Consider the following 13,758-nt stretch of genomic DNA (forward strand, 5'->3'; position numbering starts at 1 on the left):
TCCACTCCAACTGCACAAGCCATCAATTTCTTTTTATTATTCATCCTTGCCTATCTAAAATTTGACCCTGGTTATATCTTTGACCATGTTTTCTCCTACTTCCTATACTTTCCTCCCTCTTCGCTCCAGCTTGGTGCTTTTCTTATAGTACAGCTTCCCCTACTAGTAAGTATGTCACACTTCATTTTGCCCAATTGCCCTCTCTGCCTTTCAAAGAGAAGCCACAGCTGTTGTCTCAGTTTTATCTTCTCTTAAGACCCAATCCTGAAAACATTTGCTATTGGGCATAATGCTTACAGCCATGAGTAGCCCCACTGCCTACAAGAAACCCAGTTACTTAAGCCCAGATTTTCAAAAAAACTCAGCATGTTGAGTGCTCCTCGGAAAATCTTATGTTTGTCACAGTGGGAGAGGCTGAGTTATAAGCAGTTTTTTAAAAAATCTGGTTCTTTATTTAGGTGCCTAAATGGGAGCTTAGCTCTTTTGAAAATCTGGCTCCAATTGTGGGCACTGAGCCCTTGAAAGTCTGGCCCTAGGCCTCTTTTGAAAGCCTGACCCTTTAAGTTTGCTAGGTTGAGCTCTTCTATATAAACTTATTCTTAGCACTGTGTAAGTGAACAGCTCTTTAAAATGATTTTTATTTGCATTTTAATGCATTTGAGCCAAACTAAGATACTGAACTCCTCCTGAGAAGGATCACATTGTGCTTCACAAATAAATAAAAGGCACCAGATTTCACCAATGTCCTGGTAACCTACTATGACCTCTTTTGGTATCATGCAATCCAAATTCACATATGGGTGGTCTGTTCAAAGAAAAGTGCACTGCTCCTAAGTTTTCCACTTGACAACATAAAGTGATCCCAGTGCAGTGAATCAATATCTCATAACACAAGAAAGGTCTCTAAGGCCTTGTCTACACTACTGCAATAAGTCAATCTAAGTTACACTACTTCAACTATGTGAACAACATAACTGGAGTCAATGTAGTTTAGGGTGATTTACTGTGGCGTCTACACTATGTTGCGTCGATGGGAGTCACGTTCCCATTGACTTACTTTACTCTTCTCATTTCGGTGGAGTACTGGAGTCGACCGGAGAGCGTGCTGCCGTCAATTTACTGAGTCTTCACCAGACCTGCTAAATTGACCCCTGCAGCATCTATTACAGCAGCTTTGCTCTCTGGTAAGTGTCGACGTGGCCTAAGATAAATTCTGAAGCATGGAGAAATTCCTGTTCAAAATAACACTGCTTCTTTAAAAGTAAAGTTGAATCTAGTGGCATATGTTGAAATAATATTTTGAGTGGTGTAATGAGCAGACAATATGGGATGCCTCATTGATTTTAAAAATACGTATGCTTTTTTTTAATGCCTTGTTGCTAAATCTGCAGGATACACCTCCAGAGACCCACTCAAGAGTCACCTTAATATCAAATTAATTCATGTTGATTGCTGCTGCTTATTAGTCACTACTTCAAAAAGAACTGACAATTAGTGGACACTTGAAAGGAAACATCGCAATAAATGTTGTGCATGTTGGAAAACATGGGTGTTGGCTACATTTTGGGATCCACTGAGGATTTGGAGATTTGAAAGCATTTCTCCAAAAGTCGTGCTCAACAGTCTCCTGCAGCTGTGACAGAGGTTGTGGATCTTTGCACTGGTAGCTCTGGATTTTTCTTCTTCTTTTTTTCTAAATGTTACCTAGATGATTGGATATGGAAATGTGCTGGGATTTTGCCCTCACTTGGCCTAGAGGTAAGAAAGGATAGCAGTGATGCTGGTCATAGAATCATATAATCATAGGACTGGAAGGGATCTCGAGAGATCATAAAGTCCAATCCCCTGCACTCATGGCAGGACTAAGTATTATAGTAATCATGCACTACTCTTTCCTGCAACAGACATCCAATCATGGAGAATGCTATATCTCTGCCCGTTGAGGGGGGGAAAAAAGGTGATGATCAGGTAGGTATAAAGAACCAAATACTCCTGTGCATCTACTCCAAGCAGAAACTTCCAATATTGTCTGTAAAGATGGTCCAAAGCTAAAATCCTTAATCTGAATGGTCCTACAGTTTGGGGAGGTTTAGATCTGGTGAGACAGGGTGGTTAAGGTGTTAGTGTGGAACTCAGAGTCCCAGATTCTATTCAGTGTTCCACTGCAGACTCCCTGTCTGACCATTGGCAAGCCACTTAGTCACTTACTCCCTCAGTTTGTCATCTCAAGGATGCTGTAAGATTAATAAAGATATTAAGATCCTCAGGTATTTCAGTACTGGGGCCTGAATAAGCACCTTAATACATTCATACTTTGCTACTCAGGCCTTCTGTAGGCAGGTGGGATTAGGATGTGATAGAGACATGCTAACAAAGGTAAATAAATCTTTCTTGATGAGTTTCTCCATTTTCCTGATCCTACACTGAGATAGCTGTGCCAAGAAGTATTATAGGTGGAGAATTTTCATGAAAGTCAATAGGGCTTAGGTTCCTAAGTGACTTAGGTGTTTTTTAAAATGGGACATAGGTTGCTGAGTTAGGTAGTTATTTTTGAAATGTTTACCCTTTGTCTATGTGTAGGAAATTGTGCACTGTGGTTTAGGCTATTTTTTTAATGGAAATAAATACTGTATGTAAGTTTAATGAAGTGTATAGAATGACAGTCCATCTAGTGGTCAGAGTGCAAGTGAGTCTAAATTACAGAAGACATCTAAAATTGTAAATATTGAGTGAAGTGTTTATTAATAATATACAAATTAATTTCCTTAACACTACAGCCCCAAAGAACCCAAAGTCTTTGCTTTAATTAATTGAAAGGTTTCTACACAAAATGTCATAATCAATGTTATGATAGAATCTTTTTTCCTGTGTGTACACATTCTTTATTTTTAGAAAGATCATTTTTGGAGACAGAAACAGCTAAAACTGAATTTCTTATTTTAGAGTTCCTGAGAGAGTGTACTGTTTCACTAGATCAGGATACATCAGTAAAGGAGTTAGATTTCAAATTTGAAATGAAGGCTGTAGGGAAAGTTGGGTGGGAAAAGATTTATGTATGGGAATCAAGTGACTGAAAATCTGGTCAATTGTCTTTGGAGACTGAATGTTTGCTAAATTTGAAATAGGTAGATTTTAAGCTGAGATATTCATGTTATGTCTTCACTAAAACCTGGGAAGATCAATAAAGGATGACATTAGCTTTTAAGAGACCCAATGCTGTAACAAGGGTGAGGCAAGTGAGGCACTTGGCTCGGGCGCGCAAAGCAGAGGGGTGCAGCTCTCCCGCAATCGTCGATGCTTTCGGCGGCAACTCTACTGCCACCGCTTCTTTGGCAGCGGATCCCTGAGTCCCTCTTGGAGGGAATGACCTGCCACCAAATTGCCACCACCGCTTCATTCATTCTTCAGTGGCAATTCAGCGGCAGGTCCTTTTCTCCAACAAGGACTCAGGGACCCATCGCTGAAGAGCCTGGAGCTGCCCTCGCCTTGGGTGCAAAAATTTCTTGTTACGGCTCTGAAGAGACCAGTGATCTTTCATGTGATTTTGGGCACGAAAAGGCATTGTAGGTTTCAAAGACATCCATTTCAAACATATTCTAGAAGAAAAAGAGTAATCCTAAATTCTCGAGAGTAGTGGTTTAGACTGGCAAGGTGGGAGGGGGCAAGAGGACAAATAAGACAATCCACAAAATATGTGGTTAGGAGAGCTAAAATGACAGTGAATAGTAATAAACAAAAGTCTGTTCCTATCTCCCTCTCACCCCATTACTGGTAATGGCGACAGATTTGGAAGTGCTGTTTTCATAACTATAATTGATTTTGACTAAGTACCTTTTCATTTTGAAGACTCATTTTAATCTTGCTGTTGAAAAATTGAGATGAGCAAATAGCATTCAATCAGTATCATATGGCACGGTAGGGCAAACGATAGGAACCAGGGTTGCAGGGTGCAGGGTGTTGCCTGGGAGGTGCTGAGCAGATTCAGCTTGCGCTGAAATCCAAAATTCATATGACAGTCTAGTGCTTTGTGCAATTGGGCCCCAAGTTGCTTGGGATGTCCAGATACTACTCTAATACAATAATAACAGGGTCAGCCTCTGTAATGTCCTCTTTATTTTTTCACACTGATAATGAGATGTAGTTGCGCATACGCCACTATTCTGTGTTTTACATTTTCTCGTATGCCTGCTTAGAACTCCTTTGGAGAATTTCCCCCTGAGAGAAGAGTAAGTGTTTTTCTTCTCCTCTCTTCTCAACAATTGACAAACTCCAAGGACACCAGCTGATGCAGCAAAGCTTTTTGTAGTCAGAAATTCATTTTTGAACAATGCTTTCCAATTCCTAGCGAATCTGTAACGTGTTGTTCAAACTGTGAATGTACGTGATTCCATTAGGATTAACACACACAAGCGTACTGAGGCCTTGAGCTGTGTATCAAACAGAATGATCTTGGTTTACTGTTGTTAGGATTTTGTGGTGTTTGAATAACTGCCTTAAATGTGGATGTCTGAACTTATTTACAGAGAGCAACTTATTTACAAAACCTTAGTTTTAAATATAGATATAGATACAGATACACACTTTCTGAATATAAGATTACCACCCAGTCTAAAATAACGGCAATTATGCACAAAGGAAAACACTGAATTAAAGAGCAGCCTTCACTGGGCCCAGGATTTCACCCCATGTCCCACAGGATGTTGCATGCCCTATGGTCTTATTGATTCCAACAACAAATTAAGGCATTGATCCTGCAATGAATCCTTCCTGTACACTGGGGCCCTCCTCCATGAAGCTCATTGCAGAACCAGTGCCCAGACCTATGAAGCAGAATCTGCCAAGTGCTACTTTCTTGTAACAACAGTAACGTCTAACACTTTCAGGGAAATTCCTAATCAGAGTCCATGTCAGGGAGCTTGCTTGAGGAATTGTTTGTCTTTGTCTTGTGCAACAGTTTGACAGCTGAAATGAGGTCACAGACATTACAGCTTATTCCTTAGGCTGGGTTTGGACTTTAATCACAGCCTTCACAATCAAGCTATTTTATTCAATAGGAAGACCTGGTCTGGTTGGGAAGTCTACAAGACTGGGCCTTCAAATGCTCCGCATTTAACTATGGGCCAAAGGCCCTGGCTTACTCCCAAAGCAGTCAGTGGCAAACTCTGACTTGAGTCTGAACAGGCTGGGGCCCCAAATGCTGCCTCTTGGTTTGTAAAGAATTCATGTTCTACATGCCACAAAATGCATTTTCTATATAAATCTCTCTCTCTCTCTTACACATACAGAGAGCTGAGAATTCTTGTTCCTCAGCTCCAAAATCACAGTCCTCTGCCATTTTACCTATTGGGAAACTTCTTTAACTAACTGAAGTTTTAAGTCTCTTATCGTCTCTATAGTCCAGCCACTGAAGTGCAGCAGCATCGCTTGTTCATACAAACCAAGCCAGGACATGCAGCATCTGAGTTAGTCTCAGTCAATGGTAAGGCGAATTGGATTTGGCCTGTATCTAAGCTCACAGGAGATGGATTATACACTATGACTGTTCTAATGAAAATTAACTACAAAGGGATGATAACCTCTCTCTTTAAACAGAAAACCACTTCTCTTTCTTGTTTTAAACAAACGTATTTTGTTACTATGTATGTTAATAAACTGCATAGTGACATAACTAACACTTCACCAGTAGAAATGTGTCAAAATTCTGGTGAGGTTAATATAAGTGGAACATCCTGTCCAATGCAAGGATTAGATTTAGACTATCTGAAATAAATTTTCCAACCCTGACCACCTTTGAATCTATGAAATTACAACAAATACTTGATATACATTATGATTAATCCAATTGGTCTTCGAGGCTTCTGCAATAATTTAAGGGTGACATCATCTACTGTTTCACTAGGAAAAATCTATATATCAAGCTAAAATAGTTCTGATATTAGAATGCAGGCTCTATGTATTGTGACTTGTTAACATATGATCCCTGTTATAACACATTCATAACTTAGGTCTGGATCCTGCAATAAGCACAGCATAGGTAAAGTCCTGGGTTGGCATGGAGCCCTTTGACTTCATGTGGTCTAACCGCGCAATCCATCATGCAGGATCATGGCCTTTATTCCTACCCAAACACAGTGCATGCATTTTCAAAGGGTCAGAATACATGGCTTAATGACTTTTATGTTTTCTGCCACTGTTATAATTACAGTTTATTTGTATTTGTATTAGAATTATACCTAGGGGAATCTACTGTACTAGGGCCCCATTGTGCTATGCTACTTTGTGCCTCTACAACTGAGCTGTAATGCAGCACAATCTCTTGGGGATGAAAACCATTTTTTAATTAAGCAGTTGGAATACTGCATTATTTGAGGATCATTCAGCTTCTTCTAATCCTGATTTGATTTTAGCTTTATTTCACTAATGTACAGCTCGCTCCTTGTTGTTATCTTTTTCTTTTGAATCTTCTCAGAAATCCATTTACTCTGGGTAATTGCTCCTTCATAAGGCACTTTTCTGTAACAGTCAGCACAATGACCTCATGTCAAAAGATGATGTTAAAATAAAGTGACTGTCATGATAAAGACATTAAAAAATAAAATAAAATCTACTATTTGTTCCTGTTTCCAATTACCCTATAAGAAACGACACTTAACATTATTTACTTACATGTATTGCTGGAGTCTGAACCTAGTAATCTTGATAGCAGGAGGCGGGGTAAGTATCAATACTGCTACTGAAGTATGAATCATATAGTGTTGTAGGTCATTTTATTCCCATGGCAACAATATTGCTAATGTATCTGCATGTGCTGGATTTATACTATCCTAATGAGCATAATACTACAGGGATAAATGCTGTTAATAAAAGGAGTTTTATGCTAATGCTGCACTGTGTCAGTTTTTATATATGAATGCATCATACATACTAACAAAGCAATGCCATATGATTCATGGTTCTACATTGGCTCTCACTTGGATTGAGCAAAGGGAAGTGTACTTTACAAGCCTCTGTACCTGGGGCAGGTAGAAGCAACAAAATATCACACAGCAAGATACTGATTAAAGGAATATTTAAACAGATCAAGATTCCAACAGCTGGCAGCAAGAACTAATTCTGAATGGTCAGCTCTGGACTCTGTTGAATTATCACAATTCATCATTCAGACTGATAGCTGTCATGACCCCATGGACAAGAAAAGCCCTAATAAAAAGCACAGGGCAGACTGAAGCTTTCAGCTGGAGACAGATGTGAGAGAAGGCACCAGAACTGATGGTTGAGGTCCCTTTTACAAGTTTCATAGACTTGATGGTCCCTTCTAACCTTAATGATCATGTGCTGTCCCCTCTACAAACCCAGCAGTAGAGGCCAGTGTGTGACTGGCAGGTGGGAACATGGCTGCCCCCCAGCTCTCCATCTTTGGGGGTCTAGCTCTATTGATGGTGCTAGACTCCCTGATCCTTGCATGCTTTGGAGCATGTACAGAGGTGAAAAGACACCTTATGCACTTATCTGCCTGCCCACTGACACTGAGCACCTACGCAAGGCTTGGCATAATCAAGCTCATGCTGTATTTATTGTATTGGGACAAATGCAAGTGTTTACCATTAACTCTACCTGTATAGAAATAATATTTCATTGCAACAAAACACAATAATTGTATCTGAAATTGCAAGCTTTTCTTCGAATTGTTCATTTCTGGAATAATGCAAACAGGAGGATGTGACACCTTTTTCAATAATTTTAATCAAAAACCCACTGAAGATTCACAGGTGACTCACTCCCAAAGTCTTGCAGCTTTGTTTTTCACTTAGCACTGTATCATTTAAAAATCATTTCATGATTGAACTTTCAATGGGAAGGATTGCAACTTTGCTCCAGAAGCTAACCCACATGCAGATGGATAGTGAGGTATGAAAGTCAGGAAGGTTCTGATCATAAAACTTTAAATCTCTGAAATTCTTCTTTTGAAAAATTATCTGTTCATTCTGGTGTGTTCTCTTATGAATAGCTGATCCAATATTACCGACCACATCATGTAGGATTATATTTGTTTATAAACCTGTAAGATGCATTAAAAATATAGATCAGTTTAAGGGTCTGTGAACATTTTCGTTATAATCTTGCCAGATATGTTGTTTTGATAAATTAATTATATGTTAGTGAAAGTGATCTAGCTATATTAATAAAGAGAGAGCAGACAGGTATGTAAGCTCTTTTATGTGGTTTCACAAGTTTTATATTTTATTTTAAAAGAATCCAGGTCTTCAGCGATGGGGAAGTAGTGAACTCCATCTCATTATATCACTGGCTATAGTTCCCTAAGTTCAATACATTCATGATTTCATGTGTGGTGAGACAATGCTGTAGTGACATATAGAATGAATGGCAGATTGTGTGTCTGTTTAAGTGTACTACTGCTCAACTCATTCACGTCAATCACTCCTATGATACTATGTATTTGTATCCCTTTTAAAAATCTGTTAGTTGTCACTATAGGTTAATAAAGTCTGGTCTATGGGAACATCAAGACTCTACAGAGAGAGATGGAGGCATGGTATAATGTAGCTTGTAAATGCTGAATGGCTCTGGAAAGCCAGTTTTGTTGCTGTTTCATTGATGATGTTTTTATTTTATAAGTACCTGCCCTTATTTAAAACAGAAAATAAAACCTACATTAGTGGCCCAGAATACTTTGCTTTATAATAGCATTATCACAAGTTGGTGGTCATTATTGTACGGCAACATAATATAGGAAGGTTTTTTATTGATGAGTATTGTTAATGCTGCCTCCTAGGACAACAAGACACCAACTATCCTTAAGTAAGAGATTAGGGATTTGCTAATATAGCCAGCATTTGACAATGATTTTGACAGGTTCTTCCTGTCTATGACTTCGCCGCCTGGGGAAAATTTTTTGAGAAGTTTGTCATGATTCAGTGTTGACTTCATCTAAATTCCTTTGAGTTCATAGCTCCTAAGTAATTTGGGTCCAGGACAGCGTATGATGCAATCCCAATAGACATTAACATCATAGGTCAACATTGTCCTTCTGGCAATAGAAGAAAGGTAATTTTATTAGTACTATTGGTGGCCTTTGATGATGTTAACCATGAGTTGTTGCTGATCTGTCCATGGAATGTGATGGGGTGATTGGGATCATTGTTCAATGGCTCCATTCCTCCTTTTCTGAAAGATTTTAGAGGCTGGTATTTGGTAACTGTTCATGACTGGCCTCTTATGGAGAATCCTGCAGTATCCCATTCTATCATCAATGTGTATGTACGGCTACTAGAGGAGATCAGGAGACATTTGGGCTGCAGTGCCACCCGCCAATATGGTGATGTTTTATCCCTGTTTCATTTTCATTGACTTCAGTTGAAGTTGTTTCTTTACTTTCCAAATCCCCAGCCAAGGAAAGAAGATGCATGAGAGCCAACTGGCTGACATTTAATATGGGTAAGATGGAGGTGAGTCAGGGCTAAGAAACTAGAGGGGATTGTGACTTCCTTTTTTGTTGGTGAAATATGTCCAGTCCTTGCCAAAGAGTTCCACAATTTTACAAGTACTTTTTGGTCCCCATCTGCTTTTGGATTCATAGATTCACAGTTTTTAAGGCCAGAAAGGACTACATGATCACCTAGTCTGAGCTGCATGAGTCAGGCCAGAGGACTTCCCTGTTTTCTGCTTCAAGTCCAATAGCTGTGGTTTAACTAATGCTTATCTTTAGAAAAAACATCCAGTCTTAAAATATCAGAGTTGGAAGGGACCTCAGGAGATCATCTAGTCCAACCCCCTGACAGATTTTTGCCTCAGATCCCTAAATGGCCTCCTCTCAAGTGTTGAACTCACAACCCTGGGTTTAGCAGGCCAGTGCTCAAACCACTGAGCTATCCCTCCCCTCTTAATTTTATAATTTCCACCGCAGTAAGAGAATCCACCACAACTCTTAGTAAGTTGCTCCAGTGGTTAATTTACCCTCTTTGTTAAAAAATGAGAGATTTATTTCTAGTCTGAATTTCTCTAGCTTCAACCTCAAACCATTGGATCTTGTTTTACCTTGGCTGTTCAACTGAAGTTCCTTTTATTATTGATTTTTCCCCCCCCCGGGTGAGTACTTAAAGACTGTGATCAGGTCACATCTTAATTTTTGATAAATCATCTAGATCGAGCTCCTTTTGTTTTTTCAATCCTTTAATCATTCTCATGACTCTTTTCATAGAATCATAGAATCAAAAGGTTGGAAGGGACCTCATGAGGTCATCTAGTCCAACCCCCTGCTAAAGGCAGGACCATTTTCCCTAAATAATCCCAGCCAGGGTGGCAGAGAGAGATTCGGAGGTATGCGCCTCTCGGGCGTATCGAGATGTTACGGAGGGATTGTCCGGACCTCGTCCGCCCACTGACTACTTACCCTTGCTATCTCATCCATGGTGGGAACCAATGATACTGCGAGAGGTGATCCTCAGCAGATCAAAGGTGACTACAGGGCTCTGGGAGCACGGGTGAAGGAGTTCGTGCTCAGTGGTGTTCTCCTCATTCTTCGGTCAAGGGTAGGGGCCTAGGAAGAGACAGAGCATCCAGAGGTGAATGCCTGGTTGCAGAGATGGTGTCGTCAGGAGGCTTTGGCTTCCCGACCACGGACTACTGTTCCAGAAGGAGGACTGCTAGGCGGAGATGGACTCCACCGTCAAGAAGGGGAAGAGCATTTTTGGACGTCGACTGGCTAACCTAGTGAGGAGGGCTTTAAACTAGGTTCGACGGGGGAAGGTGACCAAAGCCCAAGGTAAGTCTCAAAAGAGGAACCTGGAGGAAGGGATGAGAATGTGGAGAATGCGGGGTTTGTAAAGGCAGGGAGAAAGAGAGAAAGTATAGGAACTGAGTGGTGGAATGCAAATCATGCCTTAAGTGTCCAATGAACCCCTTATATTGAGGTGTGTAGGAAAAGAGAAACACCAGGACAATTCAAGGAGGAGGATGGCAACAAGGGGAAATAAGGCAGCAGAAGAAAGTCGGCAGTTGGCTGAATTTGTTGAAGTGCCTGGATACAAATGCAAGAGCCTGGGAAACAAGAAGGAAGTAATTAGTATACTGGCAGCACGACAGGGACATTACGATGTTATTGGCATAACGAGACAATGGTGGATTAGCTCGCAACCTGGAGCACTGCCAATGGTATGGTATAAGGCTGCTTCAGGAAAGGATAGCAGGGGCCGAAGAGAGGGAGGAGTGCGCTGTATGTAAAAGAGCTGTATGAAGCCAGAGCTCACTACGAAACCTGGAAATGAGCCAGGTTGAAATGTCCTTGGGTTAAATTTAGGAGGGAATGTCACAAGCGGGTGTTATGGTGGTGTTCTCGCTACAGAGACTACAGATCCAGAAAAGAAAGTGATGAGGCTTTTTTACGACAACTAGCAGAAGTCTGTAGATCACAGGCCCTGGTTCTCATGGGAGATTCAATTAATCGATATGCTGCTGGAGAGAAATACAAGCGAGTGCACATGGCAATCCAGAAGTTTTTGAGATCGTGAGACAACTTCTGTACAACATGCCGGGGAACCAACGAGGGCCTTGCGCCTCTCGACCTCCTGCTCACCAAACAAGGAAGAGTTGATCGGGGGAAAGTAGGTGAACGGCAACACGGGCAACAGTGATCTAATCAGACATATGTAGAGTTCAGAACCCTGTTCAAAGAAGAGATAGGAGAGCAAGACAGAGACGCAAACCCTGGATTTTCCAGAAAAAGTCGGAATTTTAGCTCCCTGAGAAATGATGGCAGGATTCCCTGGGAAGCTGAACTGAAGGGGATGGGTGTTCTCAGAGAGCTGGCACCGTTTTTTAAAGAAATTCATGTAAGAGCACAGGCAAAATACCGATACTCCGATGTCAGAAAGACACAGCAAAGCGTAGAAAGTGCCCAGCATGGCTTAGCAGGAACTCAGTGGAGTGTGAGCTGAGCAAAAGAAGGAAGCTTACAAAAAATAAGCTTGACAGATGACTGGGCGGTAACCTATAATTATTGCTCGGCCTGCAGGATATGAATCAAAAGGCCAAAGGGCATATTTGAGTTGAAACTAGCAGCGGAGTGAAGATGATAATAGGAAGGGGTTTTTACAAGCTAAGTAAGTCACAAGAAGAGGACTAGGATGGGTAGGTCCTTACTCAATGAGGCACTATCCTAGGGTGGAAGATATGGAAAAGCGCTGAAGTCCAATTTCTTCTTGCAACTTCATCTTTACGTGGCAGATCAACTCCAGACACTACTACACGGGGAACGCAGAGAGGAGAGGAGGAGAGCACCCACGTGATAGAGGGTCACGTTAAGGGACTACTTAAAGACGTTAGACGTGCACAAGTTATTGGGACTGGATGAACTGAATCCGCAGGGTGCTGAGGGAGTTAGTGATGTGATTGCAGAGCCGTTACCATTAGCTTTGAAAATTCATGCGAACAGAGAGGTCCAAGAGGACTGGAAAAAGCAAATTATAGTACCTATCTTTAAGAAGGGAAAAAGGAAGATCCAGGAACTACAGACCAATCAGTCCTCACCTCAATTCCTGGAAAAGTCAGGACAGGAGGCGAAGGAATCCATCCTGAAACACTAGAGGAAAACAAGGTATCAGAAGCAGTCAGCATGGATCACCAGGTAACATCATGCCTGACCACTGATGCTTCTATGATGAGATGACTTGGACTTGATGGATGGGCAAAGCTGTTGATGTTGTATACCTGACTTTAGTAAAGGCTTTGACACGGTTTCCCACAGCATCTCATCAGCTAAACTAAGGAAGTATGGGTTGAAGGAATGGACTGTGAATGGCTAGAAAAACTGGTTGATCAACGGGCTCAGCGGGTAGGTATCAATGGCCACTCTCTAGCTGGCAACCAGTAACAATGGTGTGCCCAGGGGTCTGTCTTATGGGCCCGTTCTAACTAATGTCTTCATTAATGACTTGATGATGGGATATGCTTTGCAGATGAAGTAAATTGCAGATGACACCAAAGGTGGGGATGGTTGGACAACGCTGGTACGTGCAAGGAAAGTATTCAGTGGAGACCTTAAGACAATTGAAGAAAGTGGCCACAAGAAACCTCATGAGTTCAACAAGGACAAATGCAAAGTCCTGCCAAGGAGCAGACTCCATGCCCTGCTACAGGCTGGGAGACTGTTTGCTAAGTAGCAGTGCTGAAAGAAACGGATCTTGGGGTACGTAGATGGAAAGTTTGACAGAGCCTACAGTGTCTTGTAGCCAAAAAGCTATAGCATACTGGTGTATTAGTATGGAGTGTTGCCAGCAATTCGAGGGACGTGATTATTCCCCTCTATTCGGCACTAGGTGAGCGCCGCTCTGGATATTGTTCCAGTTTTGGCGCCAGCATACTAACAAAAAGAAGTGGAACAGTTGAGAGAGATCCAGCGGAGGCAACAAAAAATGATGATGGACTAGACACATGATTTAATGAAGTAGAAGACTGAAGAACTGGGCTTATTAGCCTGCAGAAGAAAGAAGATCTAAGGGGGGATTTGAATAGCAACCTTCAACATACTATGCAGGGATGCTCCAGGAGGGGGAGCATAGGCCTGTGTCTCGAGTGGTGACGGAGGAAAAAAGGACAAATGGGTTGAAATTGCAGTTGCGGAAGTCGACGGCTGGATATAAAAAAAACCTTTCTGACTAAGTGAGAGTGGTGAGTATTGGAATGGGTACCTAAGGGAGGTGTTAGAATCTCCATCTTAGAAGCTTTTAATCCGGCTAGACA

This window comes from Chelonoidis abingdonii, chromosome 4, assembly GCF_003597395.2.
Source record: "Chelonoidis abingdonii isolate Lonesome George chromosome 4, CheloAbing_2.0, whole genome shotgun sequence".
Taxonomy (NCBI): Eukaryota; Metazoa; Chordata; order Testudines; family Testudinidae; genus Chelonoidis; species Chelonoidis abingdonii.